The sequence below is a fragment of the Crinia signifera genome, chromosome 8 (genome assembly GCF_055691185.1).
Source record: "Crinia signifera chromosome 8, ASM5569118v1, whole genome shotgun sequence".
In the NCBI taxonomy this organism is placed as follows: Eukaryota; Metazoa; Chordata; class Amphibia; order Anura; family Myobatrachidae; genus Crinia; species Crinia signifera.
In genome coordinates this window covers 89,482,548-89,499,359 of record NC_139224.1, presented here as the reverse complement: position 1 = coordinate 89,499,359, position 16,812 = coordinate 89,482,548, and the positions used below count along the sequence as shown (strand labels likewise).

Below are 16,812 nucleotides of genomic sequence, written 5' to 3'. Positions count from 1 at the left end.
TGAGCCTCTTTAGTAGTTTAATTTAAGACCCCTTGCTAATATCATGTTCTGTAGGTCTTTTTACATTACCAACACATGATTTTTTTCAGTAAACCAATACAGTTAGGAAACTTTTTTATTAGCTTACCTGGTGATAGAAGTAGAAGAGGGCAAAAAAGTGCCTGTATCTTACCTATAGACATACTACATTGGATAGGCCCAATCTTATCTGATCTTGGAAGCTAAGCAGTGTTGGGCTTGGTTTGTACTTGGGTGGGAGACCACATGGGAACACCAAGTGCTGTAGGTTTTTCACATTACTGGCAATTTTTTTTTATTCTCTCGCTATTTAAATTGGAAACTTTTTCTTTTTATTGCCAGCACAGACATTTGGAAGAGGTCAAACAGACACAATAGCCATCACCTAAAGACTTACCACACTGTTTAGGCCCAATTTCAACTGCTTTTGGCAGCTAAACAGTGTTGAGCCTCTTTAGTAGTTTAATTTAAGACCCCCTGCTAATATCATGTCCTGTAGGTCTTTTTACATTACCAACACATGATTTTTTTCAGTAAGCCAATGCAGTTAGGAAACTTTTTTATTAGCTTACCTGGTGATAGAAGTAGAAGAGGGCAAAAAAGTGCCTGTATCTCACCTACAGCCATACCACATTGGATAGGCCCAATCTTGCCTGATCTTGGAAGCTAAGCAGTGTTGGGCCTGGTTAGTACTTGGGTGGGAGACCACATGGGAACACCAGGTGCTGTAGGTTTTTTCACATTACTGGCAAATTGTTTTTATTCTCTAGCGCTTTAAATTGGAAAGTTTTTCTTTTTATTGCCAGCACTGACATTTGGAAGAGGTCAAACAGACACAATAGCCATCACCTAAAGATTTACCACACTGTTTAGGCCCAATTCCAAATGCTTTTGGCAGCTAAACAGTGTTGAGCCTCTTTAGTAGTTTAATTTAAGACCCCTTGCTAATATCATGTTCTGTAGGTCTTTTTACATTACCAACACATGATTTTTTTCAGTAAGCCAATACAGTTAGGAAACTTTTTTATTAGCGTACCTGGTGATAGAAGTAGAAGAGGGCAAAAAAGTGCCTGTATTTCACCTACAGCTATACCACATTGGATAGGCCCAATCTCGTCTGATCTTGGAAGCTAAGCAGTGTTGGGCCTGGTTAGTACTTGGGTGGGAGACCACATGGGAACACCAGGTGCTGAAGGTTTTTTCACATTACTGGCAAATTGTTTTTATTCTCTAGCTATTTAAATTGGAAACTTTTTCTTTTTATTGCCAGCACAGACATTTGGAAGAGGTCAAACAGACACAATAGCCATCACCTAAAGACTTACCACACTGTTTAGGCCCAATTCCAACTGCTTTTGGCAGCTAAACAGTGTTGAGCCTCTTTAGTAGTTTAATTTAAGACCCCCTGCTAATATCATGTCCTGTAGGTCTTTTTACATTACCAACACATGATTTTTTTCAGTAAGCCAATACAGTTAGGAAACTTTTTTATTTGCTTACCTGGTGATAGAAGTAGAAGAGGGCAAAAAAGTGCCTGTATCTCACCTACAGCCATACCACATTGGATAGGCCCAATCTTGCCTGATCTTGGAAGCTAAGTTGGGCATGTTTAGTACTTGGGTGGGAGACCACATGGGAACACCAGGTGCTGTGGGTTTTTTCACATTACTGGCAAATTGTTTTTATTCTCTAGCTATTTAAATTGGAAACTTTTTCTTTTCATTGCCAGCACTGACATTTGGAAGAGGTCAAACAGACACAATAGCCATCACCTAAAGACTTACCACACTGTTTAGGCCCAATTCCAAATGCTTTTGGCAGCTAAACAGTGTTGAGCCTCTTTAGTAGTTTAATTTAAGACCCCCTGCTAATATCATGTTCTGTAGGTCTTTTTACATTACCAACACATGATTTTTTTCAGTAAGCCAATACAGTTAGGAAACTTTTTTATTAGCTTACCTGGTGATAGAAGTAGAAGAGGGCAAAAAAGTGCCTGTATTTCAACTACAGCCATACCACATTGGATAGGCCCAATCTCGTCTGATCTTGGAAGCTAAGCAGTGTTGGGCCTGGTTAGTACTTGGGTGGGAGACCACATGGGAACACCAGGTGCTGAAGGTTTTTTCACATTACTGGCAAATTGTTTTTATTCTCTAGCTATTTAAATTGGAAACTTTTTCTTTTTATTGCCAGCACAGACATTTGGAAGAGGTCAAACAGACACAATAGCCATCACCTAAAGACTTACCACACTGTTTAGGCCCAATTCCAACTGCTTTTGGCAGCTAAACAGTGTAGAGCCTCTTTAGTAGTTTAATTTAAGACCCCCTGCTAATATCATGTCCTGTAGGTCTTTTTACATTACCAACACATGATTTTTTCCAGTAAGCCAATACAGTTAGGAAACTTTTTTATTAGCTTACCTGGTGATAGAAGTAGAAGAGGGCAAAAAAGTGCCTGTATCTCACCTACAGCCATACCACATTGGATAGGCCCAATCCCGTCTGATCTTGGAAGCTAAGCAGTGTTGGGCCTGGTTAGTACTTGGGTGGGAGACCACATGGGAACACCAGGTGCTGAAGGTTTTTTCACATTACTGGCAATTTTTTTTTTATTCTCTAGCTATTTTAATTGGAAACTTTTTCTTTATATTGCCAGTACAGACATTTGGAAGAGGTCAAACAGACACAAAAGCCATCACCTAAAGACTTACCACACTGTTTAGGCCCAATTCCAACTGCTTTTGGCAGCTAAACATTGTAGAGCCTCTTTAGTAGTTTAATTTAAGACCCCCTGCTAATATCATGTCCTGTAGGTCTTTTTACATTACCAACACATGATTTTTTCCAGTAAGCCAATACAGTTAGGAAACTTTTTTATTAGCTTACCTGGTGATAGAAGTAGAAGAGGGCAAAAAAGTGCCTGTATCTTACCTATAGACATACTACATTGGATAGGCCCAATCTTATCTGATCTTGGAAGCTAAGCAGTGTTGGGCTTGGTTTGTACTTGGGTGGGAGACCACATGGGAACACCAAGTGCTGTAGGTTTTTCACATTACTGGCAATTTTTTTTTATTCTCTAGCTATTTAAATTGGAAACTTTTTCTTTTTATTGCCAGCACAGACATTTGGAAGAGGTCAAACAGACACAATAGCCATCACCTAAAGACTTACCACACTGTTTAGGCCCAATTCCAACTGCTTTTGGCAGCTAAACAGTGTTGAGCCTCTTTAGTAGTTTAATTTAAGACCCCCTGCTAATATCATGTCCTGTAGGTCTTTTTACATTACCAACACATGATTTTTTTCAGTAAGCCAATGCAGTTAGGAAACTTTTTTATTAGCTTACCTGGTGATAGAAGTAGAAGAGGGCAAAAAAGTGCCTGTATCTCACCTACAGCCATACCACATTGGATAGGCCCAATCTTGCCTTATCTTGGAAGCTAAGCAGTGTTGGGCCTGGTTAGTACTTGGGTGGGAGACCACATGGGAACACCAGGTGCTGTAGGTTTTTTCACATTACTGGCAAATTGTTTTTATTCTCTAGCGCTTTAAATTGGAAAGTTTTTCTTTTTATTGCCAGCACTGACATTTGGAAGAGGTCAAACAGACACAATAGCCATCACCTAAAGATTTACCACACTGTTTAGGCCCAATTCCAAATGCTTTTGGCAGCTAAACAGTGTTGAGCCTCTTTAGTAGTTTAATTTAAGACCCCTTGCTAATATCATGTTCTGTAGGTCTTTTTACATTACCAACACATGATTTTTTTCAGTAAGCCAATACAGTTAGGAAACTTTTTTATTAGCTTACCTGGTGATAGAAGTAGAAGAGGGCAAAAAAGTGCCTGTATTTCACCTACAGCTATACCACATTGGATAGGCCCAATCTCGTCTGATCTTGGAAGCTAAGCAGTGTTGGGCCTGGTTAGTACTTGGGTGGGAGACCACATGGGAACACCAGGTGCTGAAGGTTTTTTCACATTACTGGCAAATTGTTTTTATTCTCTAGCTATTTAAATTGGAAACTTTTTCTTTTTATTGCCAGCACAGACATTTGGAAGAGGTCAAACAGACACAATAGCCATCACCTAAAGACTTACCACACTGTTTAGGCCCAATTCCAACTGCTTTTGGCAGCTAAACAGTGTTGAGCCTCTTTAGTAGTTTAATTTAAGACCCCCTGCTAATATCATGTCCTGTAGGTCTTTTTACATTACCAACACATGATTTTTTTCAGTAAGCCAATACAGTTAGGAAACTTTTTTATTTGCTTACCTGGTGATAGAAGTAGAAGAGGGCAAAAAAGTGCCTGTATCTCACCTACAGCCATACCACATTGGATAGGCCCAATCTTGCCTGATCTTGGAAGCTAAGTTGGGCATGTTTAGTACTTGGGTGGGAGACCACATGGGAACACCAGGTGCTGTGGGTTTTTTCACATTACTGGCAAATTGTTTTTATTCTCTAGCTATTTAAATTGGAAACTTTTTCTTTTTATTGCCAGCACTGACATTTGGAAGAGGTCAAACAGACACAATAGCCATCACCAAAAGACTTACCACACTGTTTAGGACCAATTCCAAATGCTTTTGGCAGCTAAACAGTGTTGAGCCTCTTTAGTAGTTTAATTTAAGACCCCCTGCTAATATCATGTTCTGTAGGTCTTTTTACATTACCAACACATGATTTTTTTCAGTAAGCCAATACAGTTAGGAAACTTTTTTATTAGCTTACCTGGTGATAGAAGTAGAAGAGGGCAAAAAAGTGCCTGTATTTCAACTACAGCCATACCACATTGGATAGGCCCAATCTCGTCTGATCTTGGAAGCTAAGCAGTGTTGGGCCTGGTTAGTACTTGGGTGGGAGACCACATGGGAACACCAGGTGCTGAAGGCTTTTTCACATTACTGGCAAATTGTTTTTATTCTCTAGCTATTTAAATTGGAAACTTTTTCTTTTTATTGCCAGCACAGACATTTGGAAGAGGTCAAACAGACACAATAGCCATCACCTAAAGACTTACCACACTGTTTAGGCCCAATTCCAACTGCTTTTGGCAGCTAAACAGTGTAGAGCCTCTTTAGTAGTTTAATTTAAGACCCCCTGCTAATATCATGTCCTGTAGGTCTTTTTACATTACCAACACATGATTTTTTCCAGTAAGCCAATACAGTTAGGAAACTTTTTTATTAGCTTACCTGGTGATAGAAGTAGAAGAGGGCAAAAAAGTGCCTGTATCTCACCTACAGCCATACCACATTGGATAGGCCCAATCCCGTCTGATCTTGGAAGCTAAGCAGTGTTGGGCCTGGTTAGTACTTGGGTGGGAGACCACATGGGAACACCAGGTGCTGAAGGTTTTTTCACATTACTGGCAATTTTTTTTTTATTCTCTAGCTATTTTAATTGGAAACTTTTTCTTCATATTGCCAGTACAGACATTTGGAAGAGGTCAAACAGACACAAAAGCCATCACCTAAAGACTTACCACACTGTTTAGGCCCAATTCCAACTGCTTTTGGCAGCTAAACATTGTAGAGCCTCTTTAGTAGTTTAATTTAAGACCCCCTGCTAATATCATGTCCTGTAGGTCTTTTTACATTACCAACACATGATTTTTTCCAGTAAGCCAATACAGTTAGGAAACTTTTTTATTAGCTTACCTGGTGATAGAAGTAGAAGAGGGCAAAAAAGTGCCTGTATATCACCTATAGACATACCACATTGAATAGGCCCAACCTTATCTGATCTTGGAAGCTAAGCAGTGTTGGGCTTGGTTAGTACTTGGGTGGGAGACCACATGGGAACACCAAGTGCTGTAGGTTTTTCACATTACTGGCAATTTTTTTTTATTCTCTAGCTATTTAAATTGGAAACTTTTTCTTTTTATTGCCAGCACAGACATTTGGAAGAGGTCAAACAGACACAATAGCCATCACCTAAAGACTTACCACACTGTTTAGGCCCAATTCCAAATGCTTTTGGCAGCAAAACAGTGTTGAGCCTCTTTAGTAGTTTAATTTAAGACCCCCTGCTAATATCATGTTCTGTAGGTCTTTTTACATTACCAACACATGATTTTTTTCAGTAAGCCAATACAGTTAGGAAACTTTTTTATTAGCTTACCTGGTGATAGAAGTAGAAGAGGGCAAAAAAGTGCCTGTATCTCACCTACAGCCATACCACATTGGATAGGCCCAATCTCGTCTGATCTTGGAAGCTAAGCAGTGTTGGGCCTGGTTAGTACTTGGGTGGGAGACCACATGGGAACACCAGGTGCTGAAGGTTTTTTCACATTACTGGCAAATTGTTTTTATTCTCTAGCTATTTAAATTGGAAACTTTTTCTTTATATTGCCAGTACAGACATTTGGAAGAGGTCAAACAGACACAATAGCCATCACCTAAAGACTTACCACACTGTTTAGGCCCAATTCCAACTGCTTTTGGCAGCTAAACAGTGTAGAGCCTCTTTAGTAGTTTAATTTAAGACCCCCTGCTAATATCATGTCCTGTAGGTCTTTTTACATTACCAACACATGATTTTTTCCAGTAAGCCAATACAGTTAGGAAACTTTTTTATTAGCTTACCTGGTGATAGAAGTAGAAGAGGGCAAAAAAGTGCCTGTATCGTACCTATAGACATACCACATTGGATAGGCCCAATCTTATCTGATCTTGGAAGCTAAGCAGTGTTGGGCTTGGTTTGTACTTGGGTGGGAGACCACATGGGAACACCAAGTGCTGTAGGTTTTTCACATTACTGGCAATTTTTTTTTATTCTCTAGCTATTTAAATTGGAAACTTTTTCTTTTTATTGCCAGCACAGACATTTGGAAGAGGTCAAACAGACACAATAGCCATCACCTAAAGACTTACCACACTGTTTAGGCCCAATTCCAACTGCTTTTGGCAGCTAAACAGTGTTGAGCCTCTTTAGTAGTTTAATTTAAGACCCCCTGCTAATATCATGTCCTGTAGGTCTTTTTACATTACCAACACATGATTTTTTTCAGTAAGCCAATGCAGTTAGGAAACTTTTTTATTAGCTTACCTGGTGATAGAAGTAGAAGAGGGCAAAAAAGTGCCTGTATCTCACCTACAGCCATACCACATTGGATAGGCCCAATCTTGCCTGATCTTGGAAGCTAAGCAGTGTTGGGCCTGGTTAGTACTAGGGTGGGAGACCACATGGGAACACCAGGTGCTGTAGGTTTTTTCACATTACTGGCAAATTGTTTTTATTCTCTAGCGCTTTAAATTGGAAAGTTTTTCTTTTTATTGCCAGCACTGACATTTGGAAGAGGTCAAACAGACACAATAGCCATCACCTAAAGACTTACCACACTGTTTAGGCCCAATTCCAAATGCTTTTGGCAGCTAAACAGTGTTGAGCCTCTTTAGTAGTTTAATTTAAGACCCCTTGCTAATATCATGTTCTGTAGGTCTTTTTACATTACCAACACATGATTTTTTTCAGTAAGCCAATACAGTTAGGAAACTTTTTTATTAGCTTACCTGGTGATAGAAGTAGAAGAGGGCAAAAAAGTGCCTGTATTTCACCTACAGCTATACCACATTGGATAGGCCCAATCTCGTCTGATCTTGGAAGCTAAGCAGTGTTGGGCCTGGTTAGTACTTGGGTGGGAGACCACATGGGAACACCAGGTGCTGAAGGTTTTTTTCACATTACTGGCAAATTGTTTTTATTCTCTAGCTATTTAAATTGGAAACTTTTTCTTTTTATTGCCAGCACAGACATTTGGAAGAGGTCAAACAGACACAATAGCCATCACCTAAAGACTTACCACACGGTTTAGGCCCAATTCCAACTGCTTTTGGCAGCTGAACAGTGTTGAGCCTCTTTAGTAGTTTAATTTAAGACCCCCTGCTAATATCATGTCCTGTAGGTCTTTTTACATTACAAACACATGATTTTTTTCAGTAAGCCAATACAGTTAGGAAACTTTTGTATTAGCCCACCTGGTGATAGAAGTAGAAGAGGGCAAAAAAGTGCCTTTATCTCAACTATAGACATACCACATTGGATAGGCCCAATCTTATCTAAACTTGGAAGCTAAGCAGTGTTGGGCTTGGTTAGTACTTGGGTGGGAGACCACATGGGAACACAAAGTGCTCTAGGTTTTTCACATTACTGGCGATTTTTTTTTATTCTCTAGCTATTTAAATTGGAAACTTTTTCTTTTTATTGCCAGCACAGACATTTGGAAGAGGTCAAACAGACACAATAGCCATCACCTAAAGACTTACCACACGGTTTAGGCCCAATTCCTACTGCTTTTGGCAGCTAAACAGTGTTGAGCCTCTTTAGTAGTTTAATTTAAGACCCCCTGCTAATATCATGTCCTGTAGGTATTTTTACATTACCAACACATGATTTTTTTCAGTAAGCCAATACAGTTAGGAAACTTTTGTATTATCTTACCTGGTGATAGAAGTAGAAGAGGGCAAAAAAGTGCCTTTATCTCACCTACAGCCATACCACATTGGATAGGCCCAATCTCGTCTGATCTTGGAAGCTAAGCAGTGTTGGGCCTGGTTAGTATTTGGGTGGGAGAGCACATGGGAACACCAAGTGCTGTAGGTTTTTCACATTACTGGCAATTTTTTTTTATTCTCTAGCTATTTAAATTGGAAACTTTTTCTTTTTATTGCCAGCACAGACATTTGGAAGAGGTCAAACAGACAAAATAGCCATCACCTAAAGACTTACCACACTGTTTAGGCCCAATTCCAACTGCTTTTGGCAGCTAAGCAGTGTTGAGCCTCTTTAGTAGTTTAATTTAAGACCCCCTGCTAATATCATGTCCTGTAGGTCTTTTTACATTACCAACACATGATTTTTTTCAGTAAGCCAATACAGTTAGGAAACTTTTTTATTAGCTTACCTGGTGATAGAAGTAGAAGAGGGCAAAAAAGTGCCTGTATCTCACCTACAGCCATACCACATTGGATAGGCCCAATCTTGCCTGATCTTGGAAGCTAAGCAGTGGTAGGCCTGGTTAGTACTTGAGTGGGAGACCACATGGGAACACCTGGTGCTGTAGGTTTTTTCACATTACTGGCAAATTGTTTTTATTCTCTAGCTATTTAAATTGGAAACTTTTTCTTTTTATTGCCAGCACTGACATTTGGAAGAGGACAAACAGACACAATAGCCATCACGTAAAGACTTACCACACTGTTTAGGCCCAATTCCAAATGCTTTTGGCAGCTAAACAGTGTTGAGCCTCTTTAGTAGTTTAATTTAAGACCCCCTGCTAATATCATGTTCTGTAGGTCTTTTTACATTACCAACACATGATTTTTTTCAGTAAGCCAATACAGTTAGGAAACTTTTTTATTAGCTTACCTGGTGATAGAAGTAGAAGAGGGCAAAAAAGTGCCTGTATTTCACCTACAGCCATACCACATTGGATAGGCCCAATCTCGTCTGATCTTGGAAGCTAAGCAGTGTTGGGCCTGGTTAGTACTTGGGTGGGAGACCACATGGGAACACCAAGTGCTGTAGGTTTTTCACATTACTGGCAATTTTTTTTTATTCTCTAGCTATTTAAATTGGAAACTTTTTCTTTTTATTGCCAGCACAGACATTTGGAAGAGGTCAAACAGACACAATAGCCATCACCTAAAGACTTACCACACTGTTTAGGCCCAATTCCAACTGCTTTTGGCAGCTAAACAGTGTTGAGCCTCTTTAGTAGTTTAATTTAAGACCCCCTGCTAATATCATGTCCTGTAGGTCTTTTTACATTACCAACACATGATTTTTTTCAGTAAGCCAATACAGTTAGGAAACTTTTTTATTTGCTTACCTGGTGATAGAAGTAGAAGAGGGCAAAAAAGTGCCTGTATCTCACCTACAGCCATACCACATTGGATAGGCCCAATCTTGCCTGATCTTGGAAGCTAAGTTGGGCATGTTTAGTACTTGGGTGGGAGACCACATGGGAACACCAGGTGCTGTGGGTTTTTTCACATTACTGGCAAATTGTTTTTATTCTCTAGCTATTTAAATTGGAAACTTTTTCTTTTTATTGCCAGCACAGACATTTGGAAGAGGTCAAACAGACACAATAGCCATCACCTAAAGACTTACCACACGGTTTAGGCCCAATTCCAACTGCTTTTGGCAGCTAAACAGTGTTGAGCCTCTTTAGTAGTTTAATTTAAGACCCCCTGCTAATATCATGTCCTGTAGGTCTTTTTACATTACCAACACATGATTTTTTTCAGTAAGCCAATACAGTTAGGAAACTTTTGTATTAGCCCACCTGGTGATAGAAGTAGAAGAGGGCAAAAAAGTGCCTTTATCTCACCTACAGCCATACCACATTGGATAGGCCCAATCTCATCTGATATTGGAAGCTAAGCAGTGTTGGGCCTGGTTAGTACTTGGGTGGGAGACCACATGGGAACACCAGGTGCTGTAGGTTTTTTCACATTACTGGCAAATTGTTTTTATTCTCTAGCTATTTAAATTGGAAACTTTTTCTTTTTATTGCCAGCACAGACATTTGGAAGAGGTCAAACAGACACAATAGCCATCACCTGAAGACTTACCACACGGTTTAGGCCCAATTCCAACTGATTTTGGCAGCTAAACAGTGTTGAGCCTCTTTAGTAGTTTAATTTAAGACCCCCTGCTAATATCATGTCCTGTAGGTCTTTTTACATTACCAACACATGATTTTTTTCAGTAAGCCAATACAGTTAGGAAACTTTTGTATTAGCCCACCTGGTGATAGAAGTAGAAGAGGGCAAAAAAGTGCCTGTATTTCACCTACAGCCATACCACATTGGATAGGCCCAATCTCGTCTGATCTTGGAAGCTAAGCAGTGTTGGGCCTGGTTAGTACTTGGGTGGGAGACCACATGGGAACACCAGGTGCTGAAGGTTTTTTCACATTACTGGCAAATTGTTTTTATTCTCTAGCTATTTAAATTGGAAACTTTTTCTTTTTATTGCCAGCACTGACATTTGGAAGAGGTCAAACAGACACAATAGCCATCACCTAAAGACTTACCACATTGTTTAGGCCCAATTCCAAATGCTTTTGGCAGCTAAACAGTGTTGAGCCTCTTTAGTAGTTTAATTTAAGACCCCCTGCTAATATCATGTTCTGTAGGTCTTTTTACATTACCAACACATGATTTTTTTCAGTAAGCCAATACAGTTAGGAAACTGTTTTATTAGCTTACCTGGTGATAGAAGTAGAAGAGGGCAAAAAAGTGCCTGTATTTCACCTACAGCCATACCACATTGGATAGGCCCAATCTCGTCTGATCTTGGAAACTAAGCAGTGTTGGGCCTGGTTAGTACTTGGGTGGGAGACCACATGGGAACACCAGGTGCTGAATGTTTTTTCACATTACTGGCAAATTGTTTTTATTCTCTAGCTATTTAAATTGGAAACTTTTTCTTTTTATTGCCAGCACAGACATTTGGAAGAGGTCAAACAGACACAATAGCCATCACCTAAAGACTTACCACACGGTTTAGGCCCAATTCCTACTGCTTTTGGCAGCTAAACAGTGTTGAGCCTCTTTAGTAGTTTAATTTAAGACCCCCTGCTTATATCATGTCCTGTAGGTATTTTTACATTACCAACACATGATTTTTTTCAGTAAGCCAATACAGTTAGGAAACTTTTGTATTATCTTACCTGGTGATAGAAGTAGAAGAGGGCAAAAAAGTGCCTTTATCTCACCTACAGCCATACCACATTGGATAGGCCCAATCTCGTCTGATCTTGGAAGCTAAGCAGTGTTGGGCATGTTTAGTACTTGGGTGGGAGACCACATGGGAACACCAGGTGCTGTGGGTTTTTTCACATTACTGGCAAATTTTTTTATTCTCTAGCTATTTAAATTGGAAACTTTTTCTTTTTATTGCCAGCACAGACATTTGGAAGAGGTCAAACAGACACAATAGCCATCACCTAAAGACTTACCACACGGTTTAGGCCCAATTCCAACTGCTTTTGGCAGCTAAACAGTGTTGAGCCTCTTTAGTAGTTTAATTTAAGACCCCCTGCTAATATCATGTCCTGTAGGTCTTTTTACATTACCAACACATGATTTTTTTCAGTAAGCCAATACAGTTAGGAAACTTTTGTATTATCTTACCTGGTGATAGAAGTAGAAGAGGGCAAAAAAGTGCCTTTATCTCACCTACAGCCATACCACATTGGATAGGCCCAATCTCGTCTGATCTTGGAAGCTAAGCAGTGTTGGGCATGTTTAGTACTTGGGTGGGAGACCACATGGGAACACCAGGTGCTGTGGGTTTTTTCACATTACTGGCAAATTTTTTTATTCTCTAGCTATTTAAATTGGAAACTTTTTCTTTTTATTGCCAGCACAGACATTTGGAAGAGGTCAAACAGACACAATAGCCATCACCTAAAGACTTACCACACGGTTTAGGCCCAATTCCAACTGCTTTTGGCAGCTAAACAGTGTTGAGCCTCTTTAGTAGTTTAATTTAAGACCCCCTGCTAATATCATGTCCTGTAGGTCTTTTTACATTACCAACACATGATTTTTTTCAGTAAGCCAATACAGTTAGGAAACTTTTGTATTATCCCACCTGGTGATAGAAGTAGAAGAGGGCAAAAAAGTGCCTTTATCTCACCTACAGCCATACCACATTGGATAGGCCCAATCTCATCTGATCTTGGAAGCTAAGCAGTGTTGGGCCTGGTTAGTACTTGGGTGGGAGACCACATGGGAACACCAGGTGCTGTAGGTTTTTTCACATTACTGGCAAATTGTTTTTATTCTCTAGCTATTTAAATTGGAAACTTTTTCTTTTTATTGCCAGCACAGACATTTGGAAGAGGTCAAACAGACACAATAGCCATCACCTAAAGACTTACCACACGGTTTAGGCCCAATTCCAACTGATTTTGGCAGCTAAACAGTGTTGAGCCTCTTTAGTAGTTTAATTTAAGACCCCCTGCTAATATCATGTCCTGTAGGTCTTTTTACATTACCAACACATGATTTTTTTCAGTAAGCCAATACAGTTAGGAAACTTTTGTATTAGCCCACCTGGTGATAGAAGTAGAAGAGGGCAAAAAAGTGCCTGTATTTCACCTACAGCCATACCACATTGGATAGGCCCAATCTCGTCTGATCTTGGAAGCTAAGCAGTGTTGGGCCTGGTTAGTACTTGGGTGGGAGACCACATGGGAACACCAGGTGCTGAAGGTTTTTTCACATTACTGGCAAATTGTTTTTATTCTCTAGCTATTTAAATTGGAAACTTTTTCTTTTTATTGCCAGCACTGACATTTGGAAGAGGTCAAACAGACACAATAGCCATCACCTAAAGACTTACCACACTGTTTAGGCCCAATTCCAAATGCTTTTGGCAGCTAAACAGTGTTGAGCCTCTTTAGTAGTTTAATTTAAGACCCCCTGCTAATATCATGTTCTGTAGGTCTTTTTACATTACCAACACATGATTTTTTTCAGTAAGCCAATACAGTTAGGAAACTGTTTTATTAGCTTACCTGGTGATAGAAGTAGAAGAGGGCAAAAAAGTGCCTGTATTTCACCTACAGCCATACCACATTGGATAGGCCCAATCTCGTCTGATCTTGGAAACTAAGCAGTGTTGGGCCTGGTTAGTACTTGGGTGGGAGACCACATGGGAACACCAGGTGCTGAAGGTTTTTTCACATTACTGGCAAATTGTTTTTATTCTCTAGCTATTTAAATTGGAAACTTTTTCTTTTTATTGCCAGCACAGACATTTGGAAGAGGTCAAACAGACACAATAGCCATCACCTAAAGACTTACCACACGGTTTAGGCCCAATTCCTACTGCTTTTGGCAGCTAAACAGTGTTGAGCCTCTTTAGTAGTTTAATTTAAGACCCCCTGCTTATATCATGTCCTGTAGGTATTTTTACATTACCAACACATGATTTTTTTCAGTAAGCCAATACAGTTAGGAAACTTTTGTATTATCTTACCTGGTGATAGAAGTAGAAGAGGGCAAAAAAGTGCCTTTATCTCACCTACAGCCATACCACATTGGATAGGCCCAATCTCGTCTGATCTTGGAAGCTAAGCAGTGTTGGGCCTGGTTAGTACTTGAGTGGGAGACCACATGGGAACACCAGGTGCTGTAGGTTTTTTCACATTACTGGCAAATTGTTTTTATTCTCTAGCTATTTAAATTGGAAACTTTTTCTTTTTATTGCCAGCACAGACATTTGGAAGAGGTCAAACAGACAAAATAGCCATCACCTAAAGACTTACCACACGGTTTAGGCCCAATTCCAACTGCTTTTGGCAGCTAAACAGTGTTGAGCCTCTTTAGTAGTTTAATTTAAGACCCCCTGCTAATATTATGTCCTGTAGGTCTTTTTACATTACCAACACATGATTTTTTTCAGTAAGCCAATACCGTTAGGAAACTTTTTTATTAGCTTACCTGGTGATAGAAGTAGAAGAGGGCAAAAAAGTGCCTGTATCTCACCTACAGCCATACCACATTGGATAGGCCAAATCTCGTCTGATCTTGGAAGCTAAGCAGTGTTGGGCCTGGTTAGTACTTGGGTGGGAGACCACATGGGAACACCAGGTGCTGTAGGTTTTTTCACATTACTGGCAAATTGTTTTTATTATCTAGCTATTTAAATTGGAAACTTTTTCTTTTTATTGCCAGCACTGACATTTGGAAGAGGTCAAACAGACACAATAGCCATCAAATAAAGACTTACCACACTGTTTAGGCCCAATTCCAAATGCTTTTGGCAGCTAAACAGTGTTGAGCCTCTTTAGTAGTTTAATTTAAGACCCCCTGCTAATATCATGTTCTGTAGGTTTTTTTACATTACCAACACATGATTTTTTTCAGTAAGCCAATACAGTTAGGAAAATTTTTTATTAGCTTACCTGGTGATAGAAGTAGAAGAGGGCAAAAAAGTGCCTGTATTTCACCTACAGCCATACCACATTGGATAGGCCCAATCTCGTCTGATCTTGGAAGCTAAGCAGTGTTGGGCCTGGTTAGTACTTGGGTGGGAGACCACATGGGAACACCAAGTGCTGTAGGTTTTTCACATTACTGGCAATTTTTTTTTATTCTCTAGCTATTTAAATTGGAAACATTTTCTTTTTATTGCCAGCACTGACATTTGGAAGAGGTCAAACAGACACAATAGCCATCACCTAAAGACTTACCACACTGTTTAGGCCCAATTCCAACTGCTTTTGGCAGCTAAACAGTGTTGAGCCTCTTTAGTAGTTTAATTTAAGACCCCCTGCTAATATCATGTCCTGTAGGTCTTTTTACATTACCAACACATGATTTTTTTCAGTAAGCCAATACAGTTAGGAAACTTTTTTATTTGCTTACCTGGTGATAGAAGTAGAAGAGGGCAAAAAAGTGCCTGTATCTCACCTACAGCCATACCACATTGGATAGGCCCAATCTTGCCTGATCTTGGAAGCTAAGTTGGGCATGTTTAGAACTTGGGTGGGAGACCACATGGGAACACCAGGTGCTGTGGGTTTTTTCACATTACTGGCAAATTGTTTTTATTCTCTAGCTATTTAAATTGGAAACTTTTTCTTTTTATTGCCAGCACAGACATTTGGAAGAGGTCAAACAGACACAATAGCCATCACCTAAAGACTTACCACACGGTTTAGGCCCAATTCCAACTGCTTTTGGCAGCTTAACAGTGTTGAGCCTCTTTAGTAGTTTAATTTAAGACCCCCTGCTAATATCATGTCCTGTAGGTCTTTTTACATTACCAACACATGATTTTTTTCAGTAAGCCAATACAGTTAGGAAACTTTTGTATTAGCCCACCTGGTGATAGAAGTAGAAGAGGGCAAAAAAGTGCCTTTATCTCACCTACAGCCATACCACATTGGATAGGCCCAATCTCATCTGATCTTGGAAGCTAAGCAGTGTTGGGCCTGGTTAGTACTTGGGTGGGAGACCACATGGGAACACCAGGTGCTGTAGGTTTTTTCACATTACTGGCAAATTGTTTTTATTCTCTAGCTATTTAAATTGGAAACTTTTTCTTTTTATTGCCAGCACAGACATTTGGAAGAGGTCAAACAGACACAATAGCCATCACCTAAAGACTTACCACACGGTTTAGGCCCAATTCCAACTGATTTTGGCAGCTAAACAGTGTTGAGCCTCTTTAGTAGTTTAATTTAAGACCCCCTGCTAATATCATGTCCTGTAGGTCTTTTTACATTACCAACACATGATTTTTTTCAGTAAGCCAATACAGTTAGGAAACTTTTGTATTAGCCCACCTGGTGATAGAAGTAGAAGAGGGCAAAAAAGTGCCTGTATTTCACCTACAGCCATACCACATTGGATAGGCCCAATCTCGTCTGATCTTGGAAGCTAAGCAGTGTTGGGCCTGGTTAGTACTTGGGTGGGAGACCACATGGGAACACCAGGTGCTGAAGGTTTTTTCACATTACTGGCAAATTGTTTTTATTCTCTAGCTATTTAAATTGGAAACTTTTTCTTTTTATTGCCAGCACTGACATTTGGAAGAGGTCAAACAGACACAATAGCCATCACCTAAAGACTTACCACACTGTTTAGGCCCAATTCCAAATGCTTTTGGCAGCTAAACAGTGTTGAGCCTCTTTAGTAGTTTAATTTAAGACCCCCTGCTAATATCATGTTCTGTAGGTCTTTTTACATTACCAACACATGATTTTTTTCAGTAAGCCAATACAGTTAGGAAACTGTTTTATTAGCTTACCTGGTGAT

General features: G+C 39.7%; 21 non-coding genes and 11 pseudogenes across 21 annotated transcripts; all 32 read left to right on the top strand.

Moving 5' to 3' along the window:
* The first annotated feature begins 170 nt into the window (after nt 1-170).
* On the top strand, nt 171-289 carry LOC146028856 (5S ribosomal RNA; annotated as a pseudogene).
* Nucleotides 290-633: 344 nt separating this feature from the next.
* On the top strand, nt 634-752 carry LOC146027627 (5S ribosomal RNA). Its single transcript, XR_014455018.1, has one exon. It is a non-coding gene; the product is annotated as a 5S ribosomal RNA (ribosomal RNA).
* Nucleotides 753-1,097: 345 nt separating this feature from the next.
* On the top strand, nt 1,098-1,216 carry LOC146035034 (5S ribosomal RNA). The gene has a single exon (XR_014460438.1). It is a non-coding gene; the product is annotated as a 5S ribosomal RNA (ribosomal RNA).
* Nucleotides 1,217-2,020: 804 nt separating this feature from the next.
* Nucleotides 2,021-2,139, top strand: LOC146027554 (5S ribosomal RNA). The gene has a single exon (XR_014454951.1). It is a non-coding gene; the product is annotated as a 5S ribosomal RNA (ribosomal RNA).
* A 345-nt stretch (nt 2,140-2,484) lies between these two features.
* LOC146033730 (5S ribosomal RNA) lies at nt 2,485-2,603 on the top strand. The gene has a single exon (XR_014459138.1). It is a non-coding gene; the product is annotated as a 5S ribosomal RNA (ribosomal RNA).
* Nucleotides 2,604-2,949: 346 nt separating this feature from the next.
* LOC146028855 (5S ribosomal RNA) lies at nt 2,950-3,068 on the top strand (annotated as a pseudogene).
* Nucleotides 3,069-3,412: 344 nt separating this feature from the next.
* LOC146028850 (5S ribosomal RNA) lies at nt 3,413-3,531 on the top strand (annotated as a pseudogene).
* A 345-nt stretch (nt 3,532-3,876) lies between these two features.
* Nucleotides 3,877-3,995, top strand: LOC146035033 (5S ribosomal RNA). Its single transcript, XR_014460436.1, has one exon. It is a non-coding gene; the product is annotated as a 5S ribosomal RNA (ribosomal RNA).
* Nucleotides 3,996-4,799: 804 nt separating this feature from the next.
* On the top strand, nt 4,800-4,918 carry LOC146028065 (5S ribosomal RNA; annotated as a pseudogene).
* A 345-nt stretch (nt 4,919-5,263) lies between these two features.
* On the top strand, nt 5,264-5,382 carry LOC146033729 (5S ribosomal RNA). Its single transcript, XR_014459137.1, has one exon. It is a non-coding gene; the product is annotated as a 5S ribosomal RNA (ribosomal RNA).
* Nucleotides 5,383-5,728: 346 nt separating this feature from the next.
* On the top strand, nt 5,729-5,847 carry LOC146028622 (5S ribosomal RNA; annotated as a pseudogene).
* A 344-nt stretch (nt 5,848-6,191) lies between these two features.
* On the top strand, nt 6,192-6,310 carry LOC146034496 (5S ribosomal RNA). Its single transcript, XR_014459903.1, has one exon. It is a non-coding gene; the product is annotated as a 5S ribosomal RNA (ribosomal RNA).
* Nucleotides 6,311-6,655: 345 nt separating this feature from the next.
* On the top strand, nt 6,656-6,774 carry LOC146028468 (5S ribosomal RNA; annotated as a pseudogene).
* A 344-nt stretch (nt 6,775-7,118) lies between these two features.
* LOC146027473 (5S ribosomal RNA) lies at nt 7,119-7,237 on the top strand. The gene has a single exon (XR_014454873.1). It is a non-coding gene; the product is annotated as a 5S ribosomal RNA (ribosomal RNA).
* Nucleotides 7,238-7,582: 345 nt separating this feature from the next.
* Nucleotides 7,583-7,701, top strand: LOC146035031 (5S ribosomal RNA). The gene has a single exon (XR_014460434.1). It is a non-coding gene; the product is annotated as a 5S ribosomal RNA (ribosomal RNA).
* A 346-nt stretch (nt 7,702-8,047) lies between these two features.
* Nucleotides 8,048-8,166, top strand: LOC146029708 (5S ribosomal RNA; annotated as a pseudogene).
* A 344-nt stretch (nt 8,167-8,510) lies between these two features.
* Nucleotides 8,511-8,629, top strand: LOC146028625 (5S ribosomal RNA; annotated as a pseudogene).
* Nucleotides 8,630-8,973: 344 nt separating this feature from the next.
* LOC146029098 (5S ribosomal RNA) lies at nt 8,974-9,092 on the top strand (annotated as a pseudogene).
* A 345-nt stretch (nt 9,093-9,437) lies between these two features.
* LOC146034491 (5S ribosomal RNA) lies at nt 9,438-9,556 on the top strand. The gene has a single exon (XR_014459897.1). It is a non-coding gene; the product is annotated as a 5S ribosomal RNA (ribosomal RNA).
* An 803-nt stretch (nt 9,557-10,359) lies between these two features.
* On the top strand, nt 10,360-10,478 carry LOC146033938 (5S ribosomal RNA). Its single transcript, XR_014459346.1, has one exon. It is a non-coding gene; the product is annotated as a 5S ribosomal RNA (ribosomal RNA).
* Nucleotides 10,479-10,823: 345 nt separating this feature from the next.
* On the top strand, nt 10,824-10,942 carry LOC146034495 (5S ribosomal RNA). The gene has a single exon (XR_014459902.1). It is a non-coding gene; the product is annotated as a 5S ribosomal RNA (ribosomal RNA).
* Nucleotides 10,943-11,287: 345 nt separating this feature from the next.
* LOC146027590 (5S ribosomal RNA) lies at nt 11,288-11,406 on the top strand. Its single transcript, XR_014454984.1, has one exon. It is a non-coding gene; the product is annotated as a 5S ribosomal RNA (ribosomal RNA).
* A 345-nt stretch (nt 11,407-11,751) lies between these two features.
* LOC146027864 (5S ribosomal RNA) lies at nt 11,752-11,870 on the top strand (annotated as a pseudogene).
* A 344-nt stretch (nt 11,871-12,214) lies between these two features.
* On the top strand, nt 12,215-12,333 carry LOC146027863 (5S ribosomal RNA; annotated as a pseudogene).
* Nucleotides 12,334-12,677: 344 nt separating this feature from the next.
* On the top strand, nt 12,678-12,796 carry LOC146031968 (5S ribosomal RNA). The gene has a single exon (XR_014457419.1). It is a non-coding gene; the product is annotated as a 5S ribosomal RNA (ribosomal RNA).
* A 345-nt stretch (nt 12,797-13,141) lies between these two features.
* On the top strand, nt 13,142-13,260 carry LOC146034494 (5S ribosomal RNA). Its single transcript, XR_014459901.1, has one exon. It is a non-coding gene; the product is annotated as a 5S ribosomal RNA (ribosomal RNA).
* A 345-nt stretch (nt 13,261-13,605) lies between these two features.
* Nucleotides 13,606-13,724, top strand: LOC146034486 (5S ribosomal RNA). Its single transcript, XR_014459893.1, has one exon. It is a non-coding gene; the product is annotated as a 5S ribosomal RNA (ribosomal RNA).
* Nucleotides 13,725-14,069: 345 nt separating this feature from the next.
* On the top strand, nt 14,070-14,188 carry LOC146033402 (5S ribosomal RNA). Its single transcript, XR_014458812.1, has one exon. It is a non-coding gene; the product is annotated as a 5S ribosomal RNA (ribosomal RNA).
* A 345-nt stretch (nt 14,189-14,533) lies between these two features.
* LOC146034462 (5S ribosomal RNA) lies at nt 14,534-14,652 on the top strand. Its single transcript, XR_014459869.1, has one exon. It is a non-coding gene; the product is annotated as a 5S ribosomal RNA (ribosomal RNA).
* Nucleotides 14,653-14,997: 345 nt separating this feature from the next.
* Nucleotides 14,998-15,116, top strand: LOC146034490 (5S ribosomal RNA). The gene has a single exon (XR_014459896.1). It is a non-coding gene; the product is annotated as a 5S ribosomal RNA (ribosomal RNA).
* Nucleotides 15,117-15,919: 803 nt separating this feature from the next.
* Nucleotides 15,920-16,038, top strand: LOC146031967 (5S ribosomal RNA). Its single transcript, XR_014457418.1, has one exon. It is a non-coding gene; the product is annotated as a 5S ribosomal RNA (ribosomal RNA).
* Nucleotides 16,039-16,383: 345 nt separating this feature from the next.
* Nucleotides 16,384-16,502, top strand: LOC146034493 (5S ribosomal RNA). Its single transcript, XR_014459899.1, has one exon. It is a non-coding gene; the product is annotated as a 5S ribosomal RNA (ribosomal RNA).
* The last annotated feature ends 310 nt before the right edge of the window (nt 16,503-16,812 follow it).